The sequence below is a fragment of the Triticum aestivum genome, chromosome 7A (assembly GCF_018294505.1).
Source record: "Triticum aestivum cultivar Chinese Spring chromosome 7A, IWGSC CS RefSeq v2.1, whole genome shotgun sequence".
NCBI classification, from domain to species: domain Eukaryota; kingdom Viridiplantae; phylum Streptophyta; class Magnoliopsida; order Poales; family Poaceae; genus Triticum; species Triticum aestivum.
Window position 1 is genome coordinate 98,185,986 of NC_057812.1, and position 27,999 is coordinate 98,213,984.

General features: G+C 48.6%; 1 pseudogene; it reads left to right on the forward strand.

Moving 5' to 3' along the window:
• Window positions 1–4: 4 nt before the first annotated feature.
• LOC123153112 (SNF2 domain-containing protein ENL1-like) lies at window positions 5–27,996 on the forward strand (annotated as a pseudogene).
• The last annotated feature ends 3 nt before the right edge of the window (window positions 27,997–27,999 follow it).

Genomic DNA, 27,999 nt, shown 5'->3' on the forward strand with positions numbered 1-27,999 from the left:
AACATCCCGCCATGGATCATCTTCTTGGTAGCTCCCTCTCTGCCGACCTCGACTCGCCGGCCACACCAGGCGCCCCTTTGCCGTGGGCCCCGTGGCTGCGACTCCCGTGGCTCCCGTCGCCCCTGCAGCGACCGCCGTGGCCGCCGCCGCTCCTGCCGCGCTCCCCGCGGCCCGCCTCGTTCCCGAGTCCCGACGTCGCCCGCGGCAAGGAGCCCGTGCCCGAGGCCCCCTCTTCTTCCTCGACCGCGGCCTGGGCACATCTCGCCGCGTCGCTGGCGGCCCCAGCCTCGGCCACCCTCCGCCTGGCCGGCAGCGTTCCTGTCCAGCCTCTCACCCTCGGCGGCTCCAGCGGCGCCCTGGTAGACGTAGGCCCCTGCACCCAGTCGTCCCCGGACGGCGACCGCCCAGCTTCTCCCGGACGCCGAGACGACCTGAAGGAAGTCGATGGGGCAGTGGACTTGGAGATGGAGGATCCCACCGGCGAAAGCGCCGGCAGGCTGCTGTACAAGCTTCCAGCGAGGATATCAGGGATGCTTTATCCCCACCAGCGCCAGGGGCTCAGATGGCATCCTCGGCGATGACATGGGACTGGGGAAGACCATGCAGGTAGGGTTTCTTGCTAACTCATTCTCCATTCCCTATCGTTCCAATCTCAATCTCTAGTCTCACTTGTAGTAGATTCAGTTCATTGGTTACACTGTCAGATACTCAGATCGATTGATTGTTTTTTCTTCAGAATAGTTTGGTTGATTACAGCATTACTAGTTCTGCAGTATCACAGGATTTTAACCATTGATTATGTCCAAGATAATCAGTTGTTGTAGTTCGCCCCTTAATGTACTTGTTATTTGTTTCCTAGTTCAGCCGCAGTGTATCGATCAAGTGGTGCTGCAATTTAGTATTTGCTAATAATTTGTTACTTTTGCCGTGCAGATTTCTGCTTTCCTAGCCGGATTGTTCCATTCAGGTTTAATCAGGAGAGTGTTGGTTGTCGTTCCAAAGACACTTGTGACTCATTGGATCAAAGAACTTACACTTGTTGGCCTCAAAAGCAAGATCAGCGAGTAGGATATATGCACCACCTACCTATTCACAACATATCATCTTTTGATTTCTTAGAGTTGATACAGGTCAGGACTTACGACTGCTGCCAACAGATTGATTGATTCTTTTTTTTTTCATCTGTTTACAGCTACTCTGGTCCCAACGCAAATGTTCGCAACTCTGAGCTCCAACACGCATTCAAGGTTCTTTAAATTCCTTAGATATAATGAATGTTAATCTTCCGCTGATCATTTATATCCTGCCATTCTGTTAAATTTGACTAAACATATATAGTTTCAGTTAAAAGAATGCACATACCCAGAATGTTTTTCTAAGATATTTTTATGAATTTCCTCTGCTGTTTATCCTCTTCTACAGGAGGGCGGTGTAGTACTGACAACATATGACATCGTCCGAATAAATTACAAGCGGATAAGGGGTGACTTCTACCATGAAGCGGATGATGATGATGAGAGAAACCTATGGGACTATGTTGTTCTTGATGAGGCACAACAAATCAAAAACCCTATGACAGAAAGATTGAAAAGTATATGTAAAATACTGACTGTCCACCGGATTGCCATAAGTGGCACACCCATACAAAATAACTTGAAGGTACTACCTGAAAAGCACCTACAGTCCTCTAATTTAATACCACTATATGATCAATATGCCCCCATTGCGATATTGTTATACCAATGCAAGTAATCAAACATGTGTATTCTCACAGGAATTGTGGGCCCTTTTCTATTTCTGTTGCCCGGAAGTCCTGGGTGATAGGGATGAGTAATTCACTTACTCTATTGCTTTCCTGCATTAACAATGTTCCTTTATTTATTTTTCATAGTCTAACGCTATTAATTTATCTAAATTATGCATGGCAGGTTTAGAGAAAGGTATGAAAATGCTATCAATCGAGGAAATGAAAAGGATGCCACCAATCGAGAGAAGCACATTGCCTTTTTTCGGTATTTGTGTCTAAGAGATAGATGATGCACAAGCGTTGTCACAAAAATGCAATGTTCAACATTATTGTACAATCTCATGGTGCTTGATATATTCCAACATGTGCACTTTCCATTCTTTAAAACGACATTACTTTTTGTTATTACCATTTTATTCACAAATGTTGTTTATCCTTCTGAATTACTACTCGAAGCCGGTTATACTAAACAAGTCATAATATGTGTTGTCCTGTTTGGTACTTCACATAAATTAAGAGAACGGATAAAGCCCTATTTTTTGCGTCGTATGAAAGGTGAAGTGTCCCTTGATATTGGCTCGAAAAATGGGAAAACACTTGGTAAGAAGAATGAGCTAATTATCTGGCTGAAATTAACAGATCGCCAGGTACAAAATTTGTATCATTGATGCAAAAACAGGTTGAGCGATTTAGTGCATATGACAATGGTAGGACTAGGGTTCCTACCAGGCCTCCGGCGCAGATTGTATGGGCAAGGAGGAGGGGAACGAGGGCTGGAGCGGGCGCGCCGGCGGACAGGCGCCGTCGCGGCTAGGGATAGAGGCGGCGGCGGCTAGGGTTCCGGCTCCTCAGGGAGCCGGGCAACAGAAGATTATAATATCTTTATTGCTTGATCTCAACCGTGTCTTACAACTAGTATTTATAACTTTAGCCTAAGATAACTTGCCTAAGATAACTTGTGGGCCAAGCCCCTAATACTAATGCCCGGTGGGCCTCTTCCTAATATAGACCAAGCCGGTCATAACATCTTTCCCCGCCTGCGCAAACAGCTCGTCCTCGAGCTGAAAGTCTGGATAGTGTTGGCGAAAATCCTCACGCTGCTCCCAAGTAGCCTCCTCCTCCGGAAAGCCCGCCCACTGAACGAGGACGAACCAGACGCCACGACGGAGCTGTGCCTGCAACACCTTGGCCGGCTCTGGAAGAATGCGACCATCGGCGGTTGGCGGAAGCGCCGGAGGAGCCGCCGGTGGCTCGCCACGAAAAGGCTTGAGCAGCCCCACACGGAAGGCGTCGTGGATGCGAGCGTGGGCTGGAAGCTGATGACGATAGGCCACCTTCCCAATGCGCTCCAAGATAGGGAAGGGCCCGGCGTAGCGAGGCCCGAGCTTGCACTTGGCGCGAGGGTCAAGCGACTGCGTAGAGCGGTGGAGAAGACGCAGCCACACCCAATCACCCACCGCGAACTCCGCCTCGCGGTGATGATCGTCGTAGTAATGCTTGGCCAGCTGCTGGGACTGAAGGAGATGCTGACGGACCTCAGCAAGCATCTCGTCGCGGGTGCGGATAAGGTCACCCGCAACCGCTGTCCGAGCCGTCTCCGGGTCCACCGGTAGTATAGGCGGGGGTGGTCGACCATAGACCACCTCAAACGGCGTAGCGCGCAGGGCGGAGTGATAGGAGGTGTTGTAGCAGTACTCCGCCCAAGAGAGCCAGTCCACCCAAGCGCGAGGCTGATCACCTGTCACACAACACAAATACATGGCAATGACCTTGTTAACCACCTCGGACTGACCGTCTGTCTGAGGATGGAATGCCGTACTCAGGCGGAGCTGGACACATGCCATCCTGAAGAGGTCGCGCCAGACATGGCCCGTGAACACTGGGTCCCGATCACTGATGATCAAAGCAGGGAACCCGTGTAGACGGACAATGCCGTCGAAGAAGGCCCGGGCCACGGACGCCGCCGTGTACGGATGGCCGAGCGCGATGAAGTGGGCGTACTTGGAGAAGCAGTCGACCACCGTGAGGATGACCGACTTGCCGCCCACCTTGGGGAGGCCCTCGATGAATTCCATGGAGATATCCGCCCAGACCTGAGACGACACCTCCAAGGGCTGAAGTAACCCAGCCGGCCGCGGGGTCTCCGTCTTGTTGCGCTGGCATGTCTGACAAGATCGAACCCAGTCGCGGACCAGGGTGCGATCGCCAGGGATGTAGAAGTCGGCGCGAAGACGATGGAGGGTTTTCTGCACACCCTCATGACCTGCCGAGTGGGCGAGCTGTAACACCTGGTGACAGAGATCATCATGCGCCGGAACAAAGATCCGACGCCCATGGAGAAGCAGTCCGTCAGAGAAGCGCCATGGCTCCTCCAGGTCGACGGCCGTGAGCTGCTGCCGAAGAAGGACGACGTCGTCGGCCATCGCAGTTGCGCGGCGGATGTCGGCGAAGAGATCGAACGTCAGCCCGGAGCGGATGCACAGGACCGTCCCGGTGGACTCGTCGACGGAGGCGATGTCGGAGTCGCGACGGGTCAGCGCATCGACCACGGTGTTAAGGCGGCCCAGCCGATACTCGACGGAGAAGTCGAAGCCGAAGAGCTTGCCGATCCACTGGTGTTGTGGCACGGTCGACAGCCGTTGGTCCAGCAAGAACTTCAGGCTGTAGTGGTCCGTGCGAATGTGGAAGGACCGTCCCCACAAGTATGGCCGCCAATGACGAATGACCTGCACAAGGCCAATGAGCTCCCGCTCGTATGCCGCCAGCTTGAGATGGCGAGGAGCGAAAGGCCGGCTGAAGAAGGCGAGGGGTCCATCGCCCTGATGAAGCACGACACCGAAACCAGCGCCCGAGGCGTCACAGTCCACCACGGACGGGCGGTCGAAGTCGGGCATCTAGAGGACGGGGCCCGTCGTGAGGGCCCCCTTGAGGGCCTCGAATGCCGCCGTCGCCTCGTCGTCCCAAGTGAAAGCGTCGCGGTGAAGCAACCGCGTGAGGGGCGCCGCGATGAGCCCGAACTCCCGGATAAATTTCCGGTAGTAGCCGACGAGGCCGAGGAACCCGCGGAGAGCCCGCGGCGAGCGAGGTGTCGGCCATGTGGAGACGGCCGCCACCTTGTCGGCGTCCATAGCCACCCCGTCGGCAGAGATGACATGGCCGAGGTAGGCGACGGTAGGTGTCCCAAACGAGAACTTCGAGCGCTTAAGGTGGAGGTGGTGCGCTCGAAGCTCGTTGTCGACGATGGCGACATGCTAAAGGTGCTCAGCCCAGGTGGCGCTGTAGATAAGAATGTCATCAAAGAAAACAAGCACAAACCGCCGTAAGTAGGGCCGGAGGACGTCGTTCATCAGGGCCTGGAAAGTCGCTGGGGCGTTGGCGAGGCCGAAGGGCATCACCAAGAACTCGAAGTGGCCATGGTGGTGTTGGGGAACGTAGCAGAAATTCAAAATTTTCTATGCATCACCAAGATCAACCTATGGAGTAATCTAGCAACGAGGGGAAGGATAGTGCATCTACATACCCTTGTAGATCGCTAAGCGGAAGCGTTCAAGTGAACGGGGTTGATGGAGTCGTACTTGCCGTGATCCAAATCACCGATGATCCTAGTGCCGAACGGACGGCACCTCCGCGTTCAACACACGTACAGCCCGGTGACGTCTCCTACGCCTTGATCCAGCAAGGGGAGAAGGAGAGGTTGGGGAAGACTCCATCCAGCAGCAGCATGACGACATGGTGGTGAAGGAGGAGCGTGGCAATCCTGCAGGGCTTCGCCAAGCACCGCGGGAGAAGAGGAGGACTTGGGATAGGGGAGGGCTGCGCCAAGACTTGGGTGCAGCTGCCCTCCCACCCTCACATATATATAGGGGCAAGGGAGAGGGGGGCGGCCCCCCTCAGATCCAATCTGAGGAGGGGGCGGCGGCCAAGGGGGGTTGCCTTGCCCCCCAAGGCAAGGGGGGCGCCCCCCCTTTAGGGTTCCCCCAAACCCTAGGCGCATGGGCCCTAGGGGGGGAGGCGCCCAGCCCACTAAGGGGCTGGTCCCTCTCCACATACAGCCCATAGGGCCCTCCGGGGCAGGTGGACCCTCCCGGTGGACCCCCGGAACCCCTCCGGTGGTCCCGGTACAATACCGGTAACCCCCGAATTATTCCGGTGACCGTATGATGACTTCCCATATATAAATCTTTACCTCCGGACCATTCCGGAACTCCTCGTGATGTCCGGGATCTCATCCGGGACTCCGAACAACATTCGGTAACCACGTACATCTATTCCCTATAACCCTAGCGTCATCGAACCTTAAGTGTGTAGACCCTACGGGTTCGGGAGTCATGCAGACATGGTCGAGACAACTCTCCGGTCAATAACCAACAGCGGGATCTGGATACCCATGTTGGCTCCCACATGCTCCACGATGATCTCATCGGATGAACCACGATGTCAAGGATTTAATCAATCACGTATACAATTCCCTTTGTCTAGCGGTACGATACTTGCCCGAGATTCGATCGTCGGTATCCCATACCTTGTTCAATCTCATTACCAGCAAGTCTCTTTACTCGTTCCGTAACACATCATCCCGTGATCAACTCCTTGGTCACATTGTGCACATTATGATGATGTCCTACCGAGTGGGCCCAGAGATACCTCTCCGTTTACACGGAGTGACAAATCCCAGTCTCGATTCGTGCCAACCCAACAGACACTTTCGGAGATACCTGTAGTGTACCTTTATAGCCACCCAGTTACATTGTGACGTTTGGCACACCCAAAGCACTCCTACGGTATCCGGGAGTTGCACAATCTCATGGTCTAAGGAAATGATACTTGACATTAGAAAAGCTTTAGCATACGAACTACACGATCTTTGTGCTAGGCTTAGGATTGGGTCTTGTCCATCACATCATTCTCCTAATGATGTGATCCCGTTATCAACGACATCCAATGTCCATGGTCAGGAAACCGTAACCATCTATTGATCAACGAGCTAGTCAACTAGAGGCTTACTAGGGACATGGTGTTGTCTATGTATCCACACATGTATCTGAGTTTCCTATCAATACAATTCTAGCATGGATAATAAACGATTATCATGAACAAGGAAATATAATAATAACCAATTTATTATTGCCTCTAGGGCATATTTCCAACAGTCTCCCACTTGCACTAGAGTCAATAATCTAGTTCACATCGCCATGTGATTAACACTCACAGGTCACATCGCCATGTGACCAACATCCAAGAGTCTACTAGACTCAATGATCTAGTTCACATCACTATGTGATAAACACTCAAAGAGTTCTGGGTTTGATCATGTTATGCTTGTGAGAGAGGTTGTAGTCAACGGGTCTTGCCATATTCAGATCCCTATGTATTTCGCAAAACTTTATATCGTAGATGCTGCTACCACGTTCCACTTGGAGCTATTCCAAATTATTGCTCCATTATACGTATCCGGTATCTCTACTCAGAGCTATCCGGATAGGTGTTAAGCTTGCATCGACGTAACTCTTTACGTCGAACTCTTTATCACCTCCATAACCGAGAAACATTTCCTTATTCCTCTAAGGATAATTTTGACCGCTATCTGGTGATCTACTCCTAGATCACCTTTGTACCCTCTTGCCAGACATGTGGCAAGGCACACATCAGGTGCGGTACTTCAGCATGGCATACCGTATAGAGCCTATGACAAAAGCATAGGGGACGACCTTCGTCCTTCCTCTTTCTTCTGCCGTGGTCAAGCTTTGAGTCTTACTCAACTTCACACCTTACAACTCAGGTAAGAACCCCTTCTTTGACTGATCTATTTTGAACTCCTTCAAAAACATGTCAAGGTGTGCGTTCTTTGAAAGTATCATCAGGCGTCTTGATCTATCTCTATAGATCTTGATGCCCAATATGTAAGCAGCTTTATCCAGGTCTTCCTTTGAAAAACACTCTTCAAACAACCGTTTATGCTTTCCAGAAATTCTACATTATTTCGGATCAACAATATGTCATCCACATATACTTATCAGAAATGTTGTAGTGCTCCCACTCACTTTCTTGTAAATACAAGTTTCTAGCAAACATTGTATAAACCTAAAAGCTTTGATCACTCCATCAAAACATATATTCCGATTCCGAGATGCTTGCTCTAGTCCATAGAAGGATTGCTGGAGCCAGCATACCTTTTAGCATCCTTAGGATTGACAAAACCTTTTATTGTATCACATACAATTTTTCTTACGAAAACTGGTAAGAAAACTTGTTTTGACATCCATCTGTAAGATTTCATAATCGAAAAATACAGCTAATGCTAACATGATTCCGACGGACTTAAGCATTGCTATGGGTGAGAAATTCTCATCGTAGTCAACTCCTTGAACTTGTGAAAAGATTCTTTCCCACAAGTCGAGCTTCATAGACGGTAACATTACCGCCCACATCCGTCTTCTTCTTAAAGATCCATTTATCTCAATGGCTTGACGATCAACGGGCAAGTCCACCAAAGTCCATACTTTTGATATGGATCCTATCTCGGATTTCATGGCTTCTAACCATTTGTCGGAATACAGGCCCACCATCGCTTCTCCATAGCTCGTAGGTTCATTGTTGTCTAACAACATGATATCTAAGACAGGATTACCGTACCACTCAGGAGTAGTACATATCCTTGTCGACCTACGAGGTTCGATAGCAACTTGATCCGAAGCTTCATGATCACTATCATTAACTTCCTATTCAACAGACGTAGGTGCCACAGAAACATCTTTCTGTGTTGCATCACTCTCTGGTTGAAATAAAGGTTTGACAACCTCATCAAGTTCTATCTTCCTCCCACTCAATTCTTTCGAGAGAAACTCCTTCTCGAGAAAGGACCCGTTCTTAGCGACAAACAATTTGCCCTCGGATCTGAGATAGAAGGTGTACTCAACTGTCACCTTTGGGTATCCTATGAAGATGTGTTTGTCCGCTTTGGGTTCGAGCTTCTCCGGTTGAATCCTTAAGCATCGCAGCCCCAAACATTAAGAAACGACAACTTTGGCTTCTTGCCAAACCAATGTTCATACGACATCGTCTCAACGGACTTAGATGGTGTCCTATCTAAAGTGAATGCAGCTGTCTCTAACGCATAACCTCAAAATGAAAACGGTAGATTGGTAAGAGACATCATAGATCGCACCATATCTCATAGGGTTCGATTACGACGTCCGGACACACCATTACCTTGTGGTGTTCCAGGTGGCTTCAACTGTGAAACAATTCCACAATGTCTTAAGTGATTGCCAAACTCATAACTCAGAAAATCCCCTTTTGATCAGATCGTAGGAACATGATCTTTTTGTTATGATGATTCTTAACTTCACTCTGAAATCGCTTGAACTTTTCAAACGTTTCAGACTTGTGCTTCATTAAGTAAATATACCTATATCTACTCAAATCGTCAGTGAAGATGAGAAAATAGCGATATCCACCGCACGCTTCAATTCTCATTGGATCACACGCATCAGCATGTATGATTTCCAACAAGTCACTTGCCCGTTTCATTGTACCTGAAAACGGGGTCTTAGTCATCCTGCCCATGAGGCATGGCTCGCATGTGTCAAGCGATTCAAAATCAAGTGACTCCAAACATCCATCGACATGGAGTTTCTTCATGCATCTTACGCCAATATGACCTAAGCGGCAGTGCCACGAGAAAGTGGTACTATCATTATTAACTCTACATCTTTTGGCGTGAACATGTGTATTACCACGACCGAGATTCAATGAACCATTCACATAGGGTGCATGACCATGAAAGGTATCATTCATGTAAACAGAATAACCATTATTCTCTAACTTAAATGAATGACCGTATTGCAATGAACATGATCTAATCATATTCATGCTCAACGTAGACACCTGATAACATTTATCTAGGTTCAATACTAATCCCGAAGGCAGATGGAGCGTGCGATGGTGATCTCATCAACTTTGGAAACACTTCCAACACACATCGTCACCTCGCCCTTAGCCAGTCTCCGTTTAGTCCGTAGCTTTTGCTTCAAGTCACCAGTAATAGCAACTGAACCGGTATCCAATACCCAGGTGCTACCAGGAGTACTAGTGAGGTACACATTAATAACACGTATATACTTTGTTGAAGTTGCCAGCCTTCTTATCTACCATGCATTTGGGGTAATTCCGCTACCAGTGACCGTTCCCCTTACAATAGAAGCACTTAGTCTCGGGTTTGGGTTCAACCTTGGGTTCCTTCACTGGAGCGGCAACTGGTTTGCCATCCATGAAGTTTCCCTTCTAGCCCTTGCCCTTCTTGAAACCAGTGGTCTTGTTAAACCATCAACACTTGATGCTCCTTCTTGATTTCTACCTTTTGCGGTCTTAAGCACCGCGAACAGCTCCGGGATCAATTCCATCCCTTGCATGTCATAGTTCATCACGAAGATCTAGTAGCTTAGTGATAGTGGCTAGAGAACTCTATCAATCACTATCTTATCTGGAAGTTTAACTCCCACTTGATTTAAGTGATTGTAGCACCCAGACATTCTGAGCACATGCTCACTAGCTGAGCTATTCTCCTCCATCTTGTTGGCAAAAGAACTTGTCAGAGGTCTCACACCTCTCAACACGGGCATGAGCCTGAAATCCCAATTTCAGCTCTTGGAACATCTCATATGTTCTATGGCGTTCAAAACGTCATTGGAATCCCGATTCTAAGCCGTAAAGTATGGTGCACTAAACTATCAAGTAGTCATCAGGATGTGTCTGTCAGGTGTTCACAACATCCACAGACGACGTTGTAGGGGTTTGCACATCGAGCGGTGCATCAAAGACATAAGCCTTCTGTGTAGCAGTGAGGACACTCCTCGGACTACGGACCTAGTCCGCATCATTGCTTACAATATCTTTCAACTTAATCTTTCTCTAGGAATGTATTGAAACAGGGAGCTACAACGTGAGCTATTTATCTACAACATATTTGCAAAGACAATTTAGACTATGTTCATGATAATTAAGTTCATCTTATGAACTCCCACTCAGATAGACATCCCTCTAGTCATCTAAGTGATTACATGATCCCAGTCAACTAGGCCGTGTCCGATCATCACGTGAGACGGACTAGTCATCATCGGTGAACATCTTCATGTTGATCGTATCTACCATACGACTCATGCTCGACCTTTCGGTCTCTTGTGTTCCGAGGCCATGTCTGTACATGCTAGGCTCGTCAAGTCAACCTAAGTGTTTCGCGTGTGTAAATCTGTCTTACACCCATTGTATGTGAATGTTAGAATCTATCACACCCGATCATCACGTGGTGCTTCGAAACGACGAACTTTCGCAATGGTGCACAGTTAGGGGGAACACATTCTTGAAATTTTAATGAGGGATCATCTTATTTACTACCGTCGTTCTAAGCAAATAAGATGCAAAAACATGATAAACATCACATGCAATCAAATAGTGACATGATATGGCCAATATCATTTTGCTCCTTTTGATCTCCATCTTCGGGGCTCCATGATCATCGTTGTCACCGGCATGACACCATGATCTCCATCATCGTGTCTTCTTGAAGTTGTCTCATCATCTATTACTTCTACTACTATGGCTAACGCTTTAGCAATAAAGTAAAGTAATTACATGACGTTTATGTTGACACGCAGGTCATAAATAAATTAAGACAACTCCTATGGCTCCTGCCGGTTGTCATACTCATCGACATGCAAGTCGTGATTCCTATTACAAGAACATGATCAATCTCATACATCACATATATCATTCATCACATCCTTTTGGCCATATCACATCACAAGGCATATGCTGCAAAAACAAGTTAGACGTCCTCTAATTGTTGTTGCAAGTTTTTACGTGGCTGCTATAGGTTTCTAGCAAGAACGTTTCTTACCTACGCGAAAACCACAACGTGATATGCCAATTTCTATTTACCCTTCATAAGGACCCTTTTCATCGAATCCGATCCGACTAAAGTGGGAGAGACAGACACCCGCTAGCCACCTTATGCAACTAGTGCATGTCAGTCGGTGGAACCAGTCTCACGTAAGAGTACGTGTAAGGTCGGTCCGGGCCGCTTCATCCCACGATGCCGCCGAATCAAGATAAGACTAGTAACGGCAAGTAAATTGAAAAAATCGACACCCACAACAACTTGTGTTCTACTCGTGCATAGAAACTACGCATAGACCTAGCTCATGATGCCACTGTTGGGGAACGTAGCAGAAATTCAAAATTTTCTACGCATCACCAAGATCAATCTATGGAGTAATCTAGCAACGAGGGGAAGGAGAGTGCATCTACATACCCTTGTAGATCGCTAAGCGGAAGCGTTCAAGTGAACGGGGTTGATGGAGTCGTACTCGTCGTGATCCAAATCACCGATGATCCTAGTGCCGAACGGACGGCACCTCCGCGTTCAACACACGTACAGCCCGATGATGTCTCCTACGCCTTGATCCAGCAAGGGGAGAAGGAGAGGTTGGGGAAGACTCCATCCAGCAGCAGCATGACGGCATGGTGGTGAAGGAGGAGCGTGGCAATCCTGCAGGGCTTTGCCAAGCACCGTGGGAGAAGAGGAGGACTTGGGATAGGGGAGGGCTGCGCCAAGACTTGGGTGCAGCCGCCCTCCCACCCCCACATATATATAGGGTCAAGGGAGAGGGGGGCCAGCCCCCTCAGATCCAATCTGAGGAGGGGGCGGCGGCCAAGGGGGGTCGCCTTGCCGCCCAAGGCAAGGGGCGCGCCCCCCCTTTAGGGTTCCCCCAAACCCTAGGCGCATGGGCCCTAGGGGGGAGGTGCCCAGCCCACTAAGGGGCTAGTCCCTCTCCACATACAGCCCATAGGGACCTCCGGGGCAGGTGGACCCTCCCGGTGGACCCCCGGAACCCCTCCGGTGGTCCCGGTACAATACCGGTAACCCCCGAATTATTCCGGTGACCGTATGATGACTTCCCATATATAAATCTTTACCTCCGGACCATTCCGGAACTCCTCGTGACGTCCGGGATCTCATCCAGGACTCCGAACAACATTCGGTAACCACGTACATCTATTCCCTATAACCCCAGCGTCATTGAACCTTAAGTGTGTAGACCCTACGGGTTCGGGAGTCATGCAGACATGGCCGAGACAACTCTCCGGTCAATAACCAACAGTGGGATCTTGATGCCCATGTTGGCTCCCACATGCTCCATGATGATCTCATCGGATGAACCACAATGTCAAGGACTTAATCAATCCCGTATAGAATTCCCTTTGTCTAGCGGTATGATACTTGCCCGAGATTCGATCGTCGGTATCCCGATACCTTGTTCAATCTCGTTACCGGCAAGTCTCTTTACTCGTTCCGTAACACATCATCCCGTGATCAACTCCTTGGTCACATTGTGCACATTATGATGATGTCCTACCGAGTGGGCCCAGAGATACCTCTCCGTTTACACGGAGTGACAAATCCCAGTCTCGATTCGTGCCAACCCAACAGACACTTTCGGAGATACCTGTAGTGTACCTTTATAGCCACCCAGTTACGTTGTGACGTTTGGCACACCCAAAGCACTCCTACGGTATCCGGGAGTTGCACAATCTCATGGTCTAAGGAAATGATACTTGACATTAGAAAAGCTTTAGCATACGAACTACACGATCTTTGTGCTAGGCTTAGGATTGGGTCTTGTCCATCACATCATTCTCCTAATGATGTGATCCCGTTATCAACGACATCCAATGTCCATGGTCAGGAAACCGTAACCATCTATTGATCAACGAGCTAGTCAACTAGAGGCTTACTAGGGACATGTTGTTGTCTATGTATCCACACATGTATCTGAGTTTCCTATCAATACAACTATAGCATGGATAATAAACGATTATCATGAACAAGGAAATATAATAATAACCAATTTATTATTGCCTCTAGGGCATATTTCCAACAGGTGGGTGCGAAATGCCGTCTTGGCGATGTCGTCTGGATGCATACGCACCTGATGATAGCCTGACCGGAGATCGAGCTTGGTGAAGAAGCGCGCCCCATGGAGCTCATCCAAGAGCTCGTCGACCACCCGTATAGGGAACTTGTCCTTGAGCGTGAGCGCGTTCATGGCACGGTAGTCGATGCAGAAACGCCAAGTACCATCCGACTTTCGGACGAGCAGCACCGGGGCAGTGAAGGGTGACGTGGAGATCCGGATGATGCCCGCGGCGAGCATCAGGGCACACTGGCACTCCAACTCATCCTTCTGCAGCTGAGGGTAGTGGTAGGGCCAAACCTCCACAGGAGGGGTACCCGACATGAGGTGGATATGATGGTCGTACACCCGGGCGGGCGGAAGACCCCGTGGCTCGTCGAAGAGGTCGCTGTACTGCTGTAGAAGGGAATCCAGCAGGGGTTGCTCGGCCTCCGAGGAGGCGGCGACCAGCTGGAGATGGGGCACGGCCGGCGCAGCGCCCCCAAGGCCGCCCCACCGGACGCGGCGGCCCAGCCGCCAGAACATCATCGTGAGCGCGTCGAAGTCCCATAGGATGGGACCGAGGGTCCGTAGAAAGTCCACCCCGAGGATGAAGTCGAAGCAGCCGAGGTCGATCCCTGCACATGTAATGGAGAAGTGTTCGCCACCAATGGAGATGGGAACGTCATGGGCGAGCCCATGACACCGGAGGCGATCGCCGTTCGCCACGGTGATCCGCAGGCGCTCCCCGCCCATCGTCGGAAGGGCTAGCCGACGCATGGTCGCCTCGGGCAAGAAGTTATGGGTGGAGCCAGTATCTAGCAGGGCCACCAGCCGCTCGCCATGGATCGTCACCGGCAGCAGCATGGTCTGCTCGCCACGGATGCCAGCGAGGGCGTGGAGGGAGACGACGCATGCCGTCGCCGAGGGATCCGCGCGTCCACGGCCGCCTCGGGTGGTGGTGTCACGTCGGTCGAGTCGTCCGCCTCGGTGTAGTCGACCGTCTCCAAGTAAAAGAGGCGGGGGCAGACATGGGTTGGCGTGTAGGGCTCATCGTAGTTGAAGCAGAGTCCCTGACGGCGACGCTCCTGCTGCTCAGCAGGTGACAACCGGTGAAAAGTCCGTGTGGTGGCCGGGGGCGTGGTCGTCGCGGCTGGAGGAGGCCGGCCCGGTGCTGGAGGAGTCGGCGCTGGTCGGCTGGGCTGCCGGCCGCCTCGTCCGAGCTGTTGCTGCAGTGCCTGGGCCCGCTGCTCGAAAGCTCGGGTGTAGTACGTGGCTGTCTGGAGGTCGGGGGATCCCGGAGCTCGGCGTCCACGCGAATATGGTCCAGCAGACCGCCCACAAATAACTCGGCGCATGGCACACCAGGGCCTGGAAGCGGTCGGCGTAGTCCTGAACAGTGGAGGTGAACTGTAAATGGCCGAGGGCCGCCAGGCGGCTCCCGTGGATAAGAGGCCCGAACCGGAGAAGACAGAGCTCCCAGAAGCGCTCCCATGGTTGCATGCCGCCCTCGTCCTGCTCGAGGGCGTAGTACCAGGTCTGCGCCGCGCCGCGGAGATGATAGGATGCGAGCCAGGTACGATCCGAAGCGAGCGTCCGCTGCCCGCGAAAGAATTTGCTCGCACTGGTTGAGCCAGTTGAGAGGGTCCTCCGTGCCCTCGTAGGTGGCAAAGTCCAGTTTGGCGAAGCGAGGGGGTGTCGGACCGCCATGCCCGGGGATGGCTGCAGTCGGTGGAAGCGAGTGTGCCGGGTCGGGGATCTCCGGGGCGTAGGTCGCCGAGCCGGAGGGATGGTCAAACCGGAGGGAGGGCGTCGGGTGCTCCGGCGCCGTGGTATACACTGTTGGGGAACGTAGCAATAATTCAAAATTTTCCTACATGTCACCAAGATCAATCTATGGAGTCATCTAGCAACGAGGGGGGAGTGGATCTACATACCCTTGTAGATCGCGCGCGGAAGCGTTCAAGAGAACGGGGTTGATGGAGTCATACTCGTCGTGATCCAAATCACCGATGATCCTAGCGCCGAACGGACGGCACCTCCGCGTTCAACACACGTACGGAGCAGCGACGTCTCCTCCTTCTTGATCCAGCAAGGGGGGAGGAGAGGTTGATGGAGATCCAGCAGCACGACGGCGTGGTGGTGGAAGTAGCGGGATTCCAACAGGGCTTCGCCAAGCGCTACGGGAGGAGGGAGATGTGTCATGGGAGGGAGAGGGAGGCGCCAGGGCTTAGGTATGGTTTCCCTCCCTTCCCCCCACTATATATAGGGCCAAGGGAGAGGGGGGGGGGGCGCAGCCTTGGCCCTTCCTCCAAGGAAGGGTGCGGCCAGGGAGGAGTCCCACCTCCCCAAGGCACCTAGGAGGTGCCTTCCCCCTTTAGGACTCTTCCTTTCCCTCATCTCTTGGCGCATGGGCCTCTTGGGGCTGGTGCCCTTGGACCATATAGGCCAAGGCGCACCCCCTACAGCCCATGTGCCCCCCCGGGGTAGGTGTCCCCACCCGGTGGACCCCCGGGACCCTTCCGGTGGTCCCGGTACAATACCGGTGACCCCGAAACTTGTCCCGATGGCCGAAATAGCACTTCCTATATATAAATCTTTACCTCCGGACCATTCCGGAACTCCTCGTGACGTCCGGGATCTCATCCGAGACTCCGAACAACTTTCGGGTTACCACATACTAATATCTCTATAACCCTAGCGTCACCGAACCTTAAGTGTGTAGACCCTACGGGTTCGGGAGACACGTAGACAAGACCCAGACGACTCTTCGGCCAATAACCAACAGCGGGATCTGGATACCCATGGTGGCTCCCACATGCTCCTCAATGATCTCATCAGATGAACCACGATGTCGAGGACTTAATCAATCCCGTATACAATTCCCTTTGTCTATCGGTACGATACTTGCCCGAGATTCGATCATCGGTATCCCGATACCTTGTTCAATCTCGTTACCGGCAAGTCTCTTTACTCGTTCCGTAACACATCATCCCATGATCACCTCCTTGATCACATTGTGCACATTATGATGATGTCCTACCGAGTGGGCCCAGAGATACCTCTCCGTCACACGGAGTGACAAATCCCAGTCTTGATTCGTGCCAACCCAACAAACACTTTCGGAGATACCTGTAATGTACCTTTATAGCCACCCAGTTACGTTGTGACGTTTGGCACACCCAAAGCACTCCTACGGTATCCGGGAGTTGCATAATCTCATGGTCTAAGGAAATGATACTTGACATTAGAAAAGCTTTAGCATACGAACTACATGATCTTGTGCTAGGCTTAGGATTGGGTCTTGTCCATCACATCATTCTCCTAATGATGTGATCCCATTATCAATGACATCCAATGTCCATGGTCAGGAAACCGTAACCATCTATTGATCAACGAGCTAGTCAACTAGAGGCTTACTAGGGACATGGTGTTGTCTATGTCTCCACACATGTATCTGAGTTTCCTATCAATACAATTCTAGCATGGATAATAAACGATTATCATGAACAAGGAAATATAATAATAACTAATTTATTATTGCCTCTAGGGAATATTTCCAACAGTCTCCCACTTGCACTAGAGTCAATAATCCAGTTCACATCGATATGTGATTAACACTCAAGGTCACATCCCCATGTGACTAACACCCAAAGAGTTTACTAGAGTCAATAATCTAGTTCACATTACCATGTGATTAACACTCGATGAGTTCTGGGTTTGAACATGTTATGCCTGTGAGAGATGTTATAGTCAACGGGTCTGAATCTTTCAGATCCGTATGTACCTCGCAAATCTCTATGTCATCTTGTAGATGCAGCTACTATGCTATATTTGGAGCCATTTCAAATAATTGTTCTACTTGGAGCTATTCTAAATTGTTGTTCCATTATACGTATCTGGTATCTCTACTCAGAGCTATCCGGATAGGTGTTAAGCTTGCATCGACGTAACTCTTTACGTCGAACTCTTTATCACATCCATAACCGAGAAACATATCCTTATTCCTCTAAGGATAATTTAGACCGCTATCTGGTGATCTACTCCTAGATTACCTTTGTACCCTCTTGCCAGATATGTGGCAAGGCACACATCAGGTGCGGTACTCAGCATGGCATACCGTATAGAGCCTATGACAAAAGCATAGGGGACGACCTTCGTCCTTCCTCTTTCTTCTGCCGTGGTCGAGCTTTAAGTCTTAACTTCATACCTTACAACTCAGGCAAGAACTCCTTCTTTGACCGGTCCATCTTGAACACCTTCAAGATCATGTCAAGGTATGTGCTCATTTGAAAGTACCATTAAGAATTTTGATCTATCCTTATAGATCTTGATGCTCAATGTTCAAGTAGCTTAATCCAGGCTTTCCATTGAAAAATACTTTCCAAATAACCCTATATGCTTTCCAGAAATTCTACGTCATTTCTGATCAACAATATGTCAACATATATTTATCAGAAATTCTATAGTGCTCCCACTCACTTCTTTGGAAATACAAGTTTCTCATAAACTTTGTATACACCCAAAACTTTGATCATCTTATCAAAGCATACATTCCAACTCCGAGATGCTTACTCCAGTCCTTAGAAGGATTGCTAGAGCTTTGCATACTTATTAGCATCTTTCAGGATTAACAAAACCTTCCGGTTGTATCACATACAACCTTTCCTCAAAAAAAACATCGAGGAAACAATGTTTTGACATCCTATCTGCAAGATTTCATAAATAATGCAGTAATTGCTAATATAATTCCAACAGACTCTTAGCATCACTACGAGTGAGAAAGTCTCATTGCAGTCAACTCCTTGAACTTGTCGGAAAACATCTTAACGACAAGTCAAGCTTTCTTAATGGTGATACCTACCATCATTGTCCGTCTTCCTTTTAAAATCCATATGTACCTAACAGCCTTACGACCATCAAGTAGTTCTCCCAAAGTCTACACTTTGTTTTCATATATGGATCCTCTCTTGGATTATATGGCCTCGAGCCATTTTGGAATCCAGGCCCACCATCGCTTCTCCATAGCTCGTAGGTTCATTGTTGTCTAGCAACATGACTTCCAAGACAGGATTACGTACCACTCTGAAGTAGTATGCATCCTTGTCATCCCACGAGGTTTGTTAGTGACTTGATCTGAAGTTTCATGATCACTATCATAAGCTTCCAATTCAATTGGTGTAGGTCCCACAGGAACAACTTCCTGTGCCCTGCCACACACTAGTTGAAGAGACGGTTCAATAACCTCATCAAGTCTCCACCATCCTCCCACTCAATTCTTTCGAGAGAAACTTTTCCTCGAGAAAGGACCCGATTCTAGAAACAATCCCTTATTGCTTTCGGATCTGAGACAGGAGGTATACCCAACTGTTTTGCGTGTCCTATGAAGATGCATTTATCCGCTTTGGGTTTGAGCTTATCAGCCTGAAACTTTTTCACATAAGCGTCGCAGCCCCAAACTTCTAAGAAATGACAGCTTAGGTTTCTCTAAACCATAGTTCATATGGTGTCATCTCATCGGAATTATGTGGTGCCCTATTTAAAGTGAATGTGGTTGTCTTTAATGCCTAACCCATAAACTATCGTGGCAATTCGATAAGAGACATCATGGTATGCATCATATCCAATAGGGTGTAGTTATGATGTTCGGACACACCATCACACTATGGTGTTCCAGGCTGTATTAGTTGTGAAACAATTTCCACAATGTCTTAATTCCGTGCCAAACTCGTAATTCAGATATTCATCTCTATGATCATATCATAGATATTTTATCCTCTTGTCACGATGATCTTTCAACTTCACCCTGAAATTACTTGAACCTTTCAATAATTCAGACTCGTGATTCATCAAGTAAATATACTCAACATCTACTCAAATCATCTGCGAAGTAAGAACATAATGATATCCACTACATGCCTCAGCACTCATTGGACTGCACACATCAAAATGTATTACTTCCAACAAGTTGCTTTCTAGTTCCATTTTACTGAAAATGAGGCTTTCAGTCATCTTGCCCATGTGGTATGATTTGCATGTCCCAAGTGATTCAAGTGAGTCAAAACGGTCCATTTGCATGGAGTTTCTTCATGCATATACACCAATAGACATGGTTCACATGTCTCAAACTTTTCAAAACAAGTGAGCCCAAAGATCCATCAACATGGAGCTTCTTCATGCATTTTATACCGATATGACTTACGTGGCAGTGCCACAAGTAGGTGGTACTATCATTACTATCTTTTGGCATGAACATGTGTATCACTACGATCGAGATTCAATAAACCATTCATTTTAGGTGCAAGACCATTGAAGGTATTATTCAAATAAACAGAGTAACCATTATTCTCCTTAAACGAATAACCGTATTGCGATAGACATAATCCAATCATGTCTATGCTCAACGCAAACACCAATCTCGATGGTAGAGGGAGCGTGCGATACTTGATCATATCAACATTGGAAACACTTCCAACACATATCATCAGCTCACCTTTAGCTAGTCTCCGTTTATTCCGTAGCTTTTATTTCGAGTTACTAACACTTAGCAACCGAACCGGTATCTAATACCCTGGTGCTACTAGGAGTACTAGTAAAGTACACATTAACATAATGTATATCCAATATACTTCTATCGACAGCCTTCTCATCTACCAAGTATCTTGGGTAATTCTCCTCCAGTGGCTGTTCCCCTTATTACAGAAGCACTTAGTCTCGGGTTTGGGTTCAACCTTGGGTTTCTTCACTAGAGCAGCAGCTGAATTTCCGTTTCATTAAGTATCCCTTCTTGCCCTTGCCCTTCTTGAAACTAGTGGTTTCACCAACCATCAACAATTGATGCTCCTTCTTGATTTCTACTTTTGTGGTGTCAAACATCGCTAATATCTCAAGGATCATCATATATGTCCCTAATATATCATAGTTCATCACGAAGCTCTAGCAGCTTGGTGGTAATGACTTCGGAGAAACATCACTATCTCATCTGGAAGATCAACTCCCACTCGATTCAAATGATTGTTGTACTTAGACAATCTGAGCACAAGCTCAACAATTGAGCTTTTCTCCCTGAGTTTCAGGCTAAGAAAATCGTCGGAGGTCTTATACCTCTTGACGTGGGCACGAGCCTGAAAATCCCAATTTCAGCCCTCGAAACATCTCATATGTTTCGCGACGTTTTAACACGTCTTCGGTGCCTCAACTCTAAACCGTTTAACTGAACTATCACGTAGTTATCAAAAAGTGTATGTCAGATGTTCGCAACATCCACAGACAACGTTCGAGGTTCAGCACACTGAGCGGTGCATTAAGGACATAAGCCTTCTATGAAGCAATAAGGACAATCCTCAGTTTACGGACCTAGTCCGCATAATTGCTACTATCAACTTTCAACTAAAATTTCTCTAGGAACATAACTAAACAGTAGAACTGAAGCGCAAGCTACGACATAATTTGCGAAGACCTTTTGACTATGTTCAGGATAATTAAGTTCATCTTATGAACTCCCACTTAGATAGACATCCCTCTAGTCATCTAAGTGATTACATGATCCGAGTCAACTAGGCCGTGTCCGATCATCACGTGAGACGGACTAGTCATCATCGGTGAACATCTTCATGTTGATCGTATCTACCATACGACTCATGCTCGACCTTTCGGTCTCCGTGTTCCGAGGCCATGTCTGCACATGCTAGGCTCGTCAAGTTAACCCTAAGTGTTTTCGCTGTGTAAAACTGTCTTACACCCGTTGTATGTGAACGTAAGAATCCATCACACCCGATCATCACGTGGTGCTTAGAAGCGACGAACTGTAGCAACGGTGCACAGTTAGGGGAGAACACTTCTTGAAATTTTGTAAGGGATCATCTTATTTACTACCGTCGTCCTAAGTAAACAAGATGCATAAACATGATAAACATCACATGCAATCAAATAGTGACATGATATGGCCAATATCATTTTGCTCCTTTTGATCTTCATCTTCGGGGCTCCATGATCATCATCGTCACCGGCATGACACCATGATCTCCATCATCATGATCTCCATCATCGTGTCTTCATGAAGTTGTCACGCCAACGACTACTTCTACTTCTATGACTAACGCGTTTAGCAATAAAGTAAAGTAAGTTACATGGCGTTCTTCAATGACGCACAGGTCATACAAAAAATAAAGACAACTCCTATGGCTCCTGCCGGTGAACATCTTCATGTTGATCGTATCTACCATACGACTCATGCTCGACCTTTCGGTCTCTTGTGTTCCGAGGCCATGTCTGTACATGCTAGGCTCGTCAAGTCAACCTAAGTGTTTCGCGTGTGTAAATTTGTCTTACACCCGTTGTATGTGAACGTTAGAATCTAACACCCGATCATCACGTGGTGCTTCGAAACAACGAACTGTCGCAACGGTGCACAGTTAGGGGAAACACTTTCTTGAAATTATTATGAGGGATCATCTTATTTACTACCGTCGTTCTAAGTAAACAAGATGCATAAACATGATAAACATCACATGCAATCAAATAGTGACATGATATGGCCATCATCACTTTGCTCCTCTTGATCTCCATCTTCGGAGCTCCATGATCATCATCGTCACCGGCATGACACCATGATCTCCATCATCATGATCTCTATCATCGTGTCTTCATGAAGTTGTCTCGTCAACTATTACTTCTACTACTACAGCTAACAGTTAGCAATAAAGTAAAGTAATTACATGACGTTTATGTTGACACGCAGGTCATAAATAAATTAAGACAACTTCTATGGCTCCTGCCGGTTGTCATACTCATCGACATGCAAGTCGTGATTCCTATTACAAGAACATGATCAATCTCATACATCACATATATCATTCATCACATCCTTTTGGCCATATCACATCACATAGCATACCCTGCAAAAACAAGTTAGACGTCCTCTAATTGTTGTTTGCATGTTTTACGTGGCTGCTATGGGTTTCTAGCAAGAACGTTTCTTACCTACGCAAAAACCACAACGTGATATGCCAATTGCTATTTACCCTTCATAAGGACCCTTTTCATCGAATCCGATCCGACTAAAGTGGGAGAGACAGACACCCGCTAGCCATCTTATGCAACTAGTGCATGTCAGTCGGTGGAACCAGTCTCACGTAAGAGTACGTGTAAGGTCGGTCCGGGCCGCTTCATCCCACAATGCCGCCGAATCAAGATTGGACTAGTAACTGTAAGCATATTGAACAAAATCAACGCCCACAACTACTTTGTGTTCTACTCGTGCATAGTAACTACACATAGACCTAGCTCTGATACCACTGTTGGGGAACGTAGCAATAATTCAAAATTTTCCTACGTGTCACCAAGATCAATCTATGGAGTCATCTAGCAACGAGGGAGGAGTGGATCTACATACCCTTGTAGATCGCGCGCGGAAGCGTTCAAGAGAACGGGGTTGATGGAGTCGTACTCGTCGTGATCCAAATCACCGATGATCCTAGCGCCGAACGGACGGCACCTCCGCATTCAACACACATACGGAGCAGCGACGTCTCCTCCTTCTTGATCCAGCAAGGGGAGAGGAGAGGTTGATGGAGATCCAGCAGCACGATGGCGTGGTGGTGGAAGTAGCGGGATTCCAACAGGGCTTCGCCAAGCGCTGCGGGAGGAGGGAGATGTGTCATGGGAGGGAGAGGGAGGCGCCAGGGCTTAGGTATGGTTGCCCTCCCTTCCCCCCACTATATATAGGGCCAAGGGAGAGCGGGGGGGGGGGGGGGGGGGGGGGCGCAGCCTTGGCCCTTCCTCCAAGGAAGGGTGCGGCCAGGGAGGAGTCCCACCTCCCCAAGGCACCTAGGAGGTGCCTTCCCCCTTTAGGACTCTTCCTTTCCCTCATCTCTTGGCGCATGGGCCTCTTGGGGCTGGTGCCCTTGGCCCATATAGGCCAAGGAGCACCCCCTACAGCCCATGTGGCCCCCCGGGGTAGGTGGCCCCACCCGGTGGACCCCCGGGACCCTTCCGGTGGTCCCGGTACAATACCGGTGACCCTGAAACTTGTCCCGATGGCCGAAATAGCACTTCCTATATATAAATCTTTACCTCCGAACCATTCCGGAACTCCTCGTGACGTCCGGGATCTCATCCGGGACTCCGAACAACTTTCGGGTTATCGCATACTAATATCTCTATAACCCTAGCGTCACCGAACCTTAAGTGTGTAGACCCTACGGGTTCGGGAGACAAGTAGACATGACCGAGACGACTCTCCGGCCAATAACCAACAGCGGGATCTGGATACCCATGTTGGCTCCCACATGCTCCTCGATGATCTCACCGGATGAACCACGATGTCGAGGACTTAATCAATCCCGTATACAATTCCCTTTGTCTATCGGTACGATACTTGCCCGAGATTCGATCGCCGGTATCCCGATACCTTGTTCAATCTCGTTACCGGCAAGTCTCTTTACTCGTTCCGTAACACATCATCCCGTGATCAACTCCTTGATCACATTGTGCAGATTATGATGATGTCCTACCGAGTGGGGGCCCAGAGATACCTCTCCGTCACACGGAGTGACAAATCCCAGTCTCGATTCGTGTCAACTCAACAGACACTTTCGGAGAACGTTTATAGCCACCCAGTTACGTTGTGACGTTTGGCACACCCAAAGCACTCCTACGGTATCCGGGAGTTGCACAATCTCATGGTCTAAGGAAATGATACTTGACATTAGAAAAGCTTTAGCATACGGACTACATGATCTTGTGCTAGGCTTAGGATTGGGTCTTGTCCATCACATCATTCTCCTAATGATGTGATCCCGTTATCAATGACATCCAATGTCCATGGTCTGGAAACCGTAACCATCTATTGATCAACGAGCTAGTCAACTAGAGGCTTACTAGGGACATGGTGTTGTCTATGTATCCACACATGTATCTGAGTTTCCTATCAATACAATTCTAGCATGGATAATAAACGATTATCATGAACAAGGAAATATAATAATAACTAATTTATTATTGCCTCTAGGGCATATTTCCAACATACACCGGGGCCGGCGACGAGCCGGCTGCCCACGCGGGAATTGGCGATGGCGATGGCGGAAACTGCACTTGTGCAGGGGCTGACCCGTGTGGGCCTGGGCGCGGGTGGTGATGTAGTCGACGATGACGACGCCTAGAGGAGCTGCGGCGCCGCAGCCAGCGTCGAAGTAGCCGGCGGGGGTGCCTGGAGAAGCTGCTGGGAGGGGTCCCCCAGCGGTGCGGTGGCGGCCGACCACGCGGGCCAAGGGTTCCCCGTGGTCGGGTAGTGCTGCAGCAGCAGCGGCGGCGGGGGCGGCCCTCCGTAGGGCGACTGGAAGGCCGGGGCGGTCCACGGAAGCGGCGGCGGCCCGTAGGCGGTGGTGGCGGCGCTCGGCGGCGGAGGCTGGTTCCCGGCGAGGTAGAGGCTGATGCCTTTGACCGCCTGGACGAGCTCCCGAAGGGTGCCCGAGACCTCCTCGGGCGAGAGGATGGGGGGCGGCTCTGCCGCGGTGGCGGTCGGCGCTGTTGGGGTGGCCGTCCCGGATGTGAGCGCCGGCATGGATGCGGACGGGGCTGGCGGCAGCGTAGGTGAGGCGGTGGTGTTTGGCAGTGGCTGCGGTGATGGAGGAAGCGACATGATCGAGCTGGTGTCTCTGAATACCAAATTGGTAGGACTAGGGTTCCTACCAGGCCTCCGACACAGATTGTATGGGCAAGGAGGAGGGGAACGAGGGCTGGAGCGGGCGCGCCGGCGGACAGGCGCCGTCGCGGCTAGGGATAGAGGCGGCGGCGGCTAGGGTTCCGGCTCCTCAGGGAGCCGGGCAACAGAAGATTATAATATCTTTATTGCTTGATCTCAACCGTGTCTTACAACTAGTATTTATAACTTTAGCCTAAGATAACTTGTGGGCCAAGCCCCTAATACTAATGCCCGGTGGGCCTTTTCCTAATATAGACCAAGCTGGTCATAATAGACAATGATTCAATTTCCTTTCTTTTCTGTGCAGAGGCTACTATATGAAGCTTTTCTGAAGAGTGATATACGTAATGAAATGGAATCTCCATTGCCTCAAATCACGGTAAGCATCAGTTTAAAAATTATTTCTTTCCACCAATCTTCACTGTCCAGAAATGTACCCGTATTCGTATGAAAATACACCTTTGTACTGATTGTTTTCTCTACTAAAACACACCTAGAAATTAAACGGGATATTATATATTTATATGACAGGATGCATTTGTTAGGTATATAGCCTTACTTTATCAATGTTTTATGTGCCTGTTCCTTTGTGAGATCCTGCTTGTTTCATGTTTCTTCCTGTTCTTCAACAGATATTGAAGCAAATATGTGATCACCCACAGATGTTGACAAAGATAGGCGCTGAGGGCATATTGGAAGGCATTCAAGACATGGACGGAAAGTTAAATGATCATGATATGGTTAGGCTTTAAAAAAATGGCCCTGAATCTTGCTGGTGTGTCCTATGATGATGATGCGCTGCAAGTCGGGCATGAAGACTCGTGCAAAATATCTATCATCATGTCCTTGTTGGTAAGTATTCTTTGATGCATGCCCATATAAGTTCTCAGCAGTGTAATGCATATTCGTTTATCTAAATTAAGTAAATGTGGCTACTCCCTGATGTTGCAGCGAAATCTTCTTGAAGAGGGACATCATGTTCTAATTTTTTCTCAGACCCGGAAAATGCTTAATCTTGTTCAGGTTTGTTCTTGTGAATATGCCAGTTCTCATGTTTGCCTAGAGTTCATGTTGTGCTGTGATATGTGATAATCAGAAGCACTTGTGTTTTCTAATACTTCCTTCATTAGGATGTATCTAGCAGTGACGGAGCTAGCCGAAAATCACTGGGGAGGCGAAATGCAATCATCAGTGTTTGGAGGGGGGGGGGGGGGCAAATGTTAAAAAAATTCTAATCTAAGTCTTTCTAAAAAAATCTTCAGAAATTGGTCCAATGCTCCCCCTGGCCCCAACATAGCTCCGCCACTGGTATCTAGACATATTTTAGTGCTAGATACATCCATTTAAGCGACAAGTAATTTCGGACGGAGGGAGCATACATGATAAACAATGCTAATTGAGTGGATGGCAGATTTCTCTTTGTGAATTATTTATAACTAAGCCCCGTTTGATAGTAAAGTATTTTCTATGTATTTTGAGAATACTACAGTTCTTAGGAATACCATGGTTTTAATTACTGTGAGCTGTTTGGTTTGAACAAAAAACTGTAGTATTAATACCACAGTTTTTCCAATACCATGGTATTTTCTCTGCATATAAAAAAGAACCTCCGACCTCTTTTTAAAAAGCAGAGAGGACGAAAGAACGAGTGTTATCTTCAACTCACTCCCAACCCATCATCACCGCCTGTCCTCTTGGTCAGCGGTCATGGACAAATCAAAAAATTAACAAAGGGGAGGAAAATGATTAGTACACTGTCCTTCATTGCATCTTCCTGCTTGCTACTTCCGATTGCCGCTGCTTCCGATTTTCCCTACTGAAGTCATCTCGTCCCAATCTGTGTTCCCTACATTTCCAGGTCCTCATCTAGCAAAGGTGTGTGGGGATTTGATTTTGTTTTTGCTATGTATGCTGGACTTGCCAGGTCGAGATGGACTGATCATGTCCTTGCTGCACGTAATGGCATGTGTGGTAATCGACAACCAACTCCATTTTATCAGTGTAACATGGAGCTTGTGTATGGTGTGTTCATATTGGTTGTTCGGCTAGTGCATGGTCGTACTAGTTTGTGCATGGCCGTACATCAGCTTGGAACTTCTAGCTAGCTAGCAATGAGCGTGTTTGTAACTGCAGCGTATAAAGCTTTTGCCAAACAGGTTCACAGTATTCTTAATACTTCAAAATTCGCTGTAATGTCAAAACTGTGGTATTTTCTACCTACTTCGCTATCTTCCGGATAGGTCAGTGTTGCTTCCTTGAGCACGGAGCATGCATGTATCTTTCTTGTCAACCTTTCTTTGTAGCTAACACAGATGTATTGTAGGAATGTGCATGCCGTAAAGCCAAATTCAGATGTCCCTGCCGAAGATATCAACCGGCTGACGCAAACCCTTGCGAACACGGTAAGTTAGACGATCAATCTCTTACTATTTTGCAACTCAATGAGCGATGCACTTTTGCCTATCGTTAACGGTAACGGTGTACTATGGCAGCAGGCACTGGCGTCCGTGCTGCCGGACCGTGACGGTGAGGACAAGACACAAGGTGGTTTGGATGATGACAAGCTGATGGTGGTCGCTGCTGAGTCGACATGATCC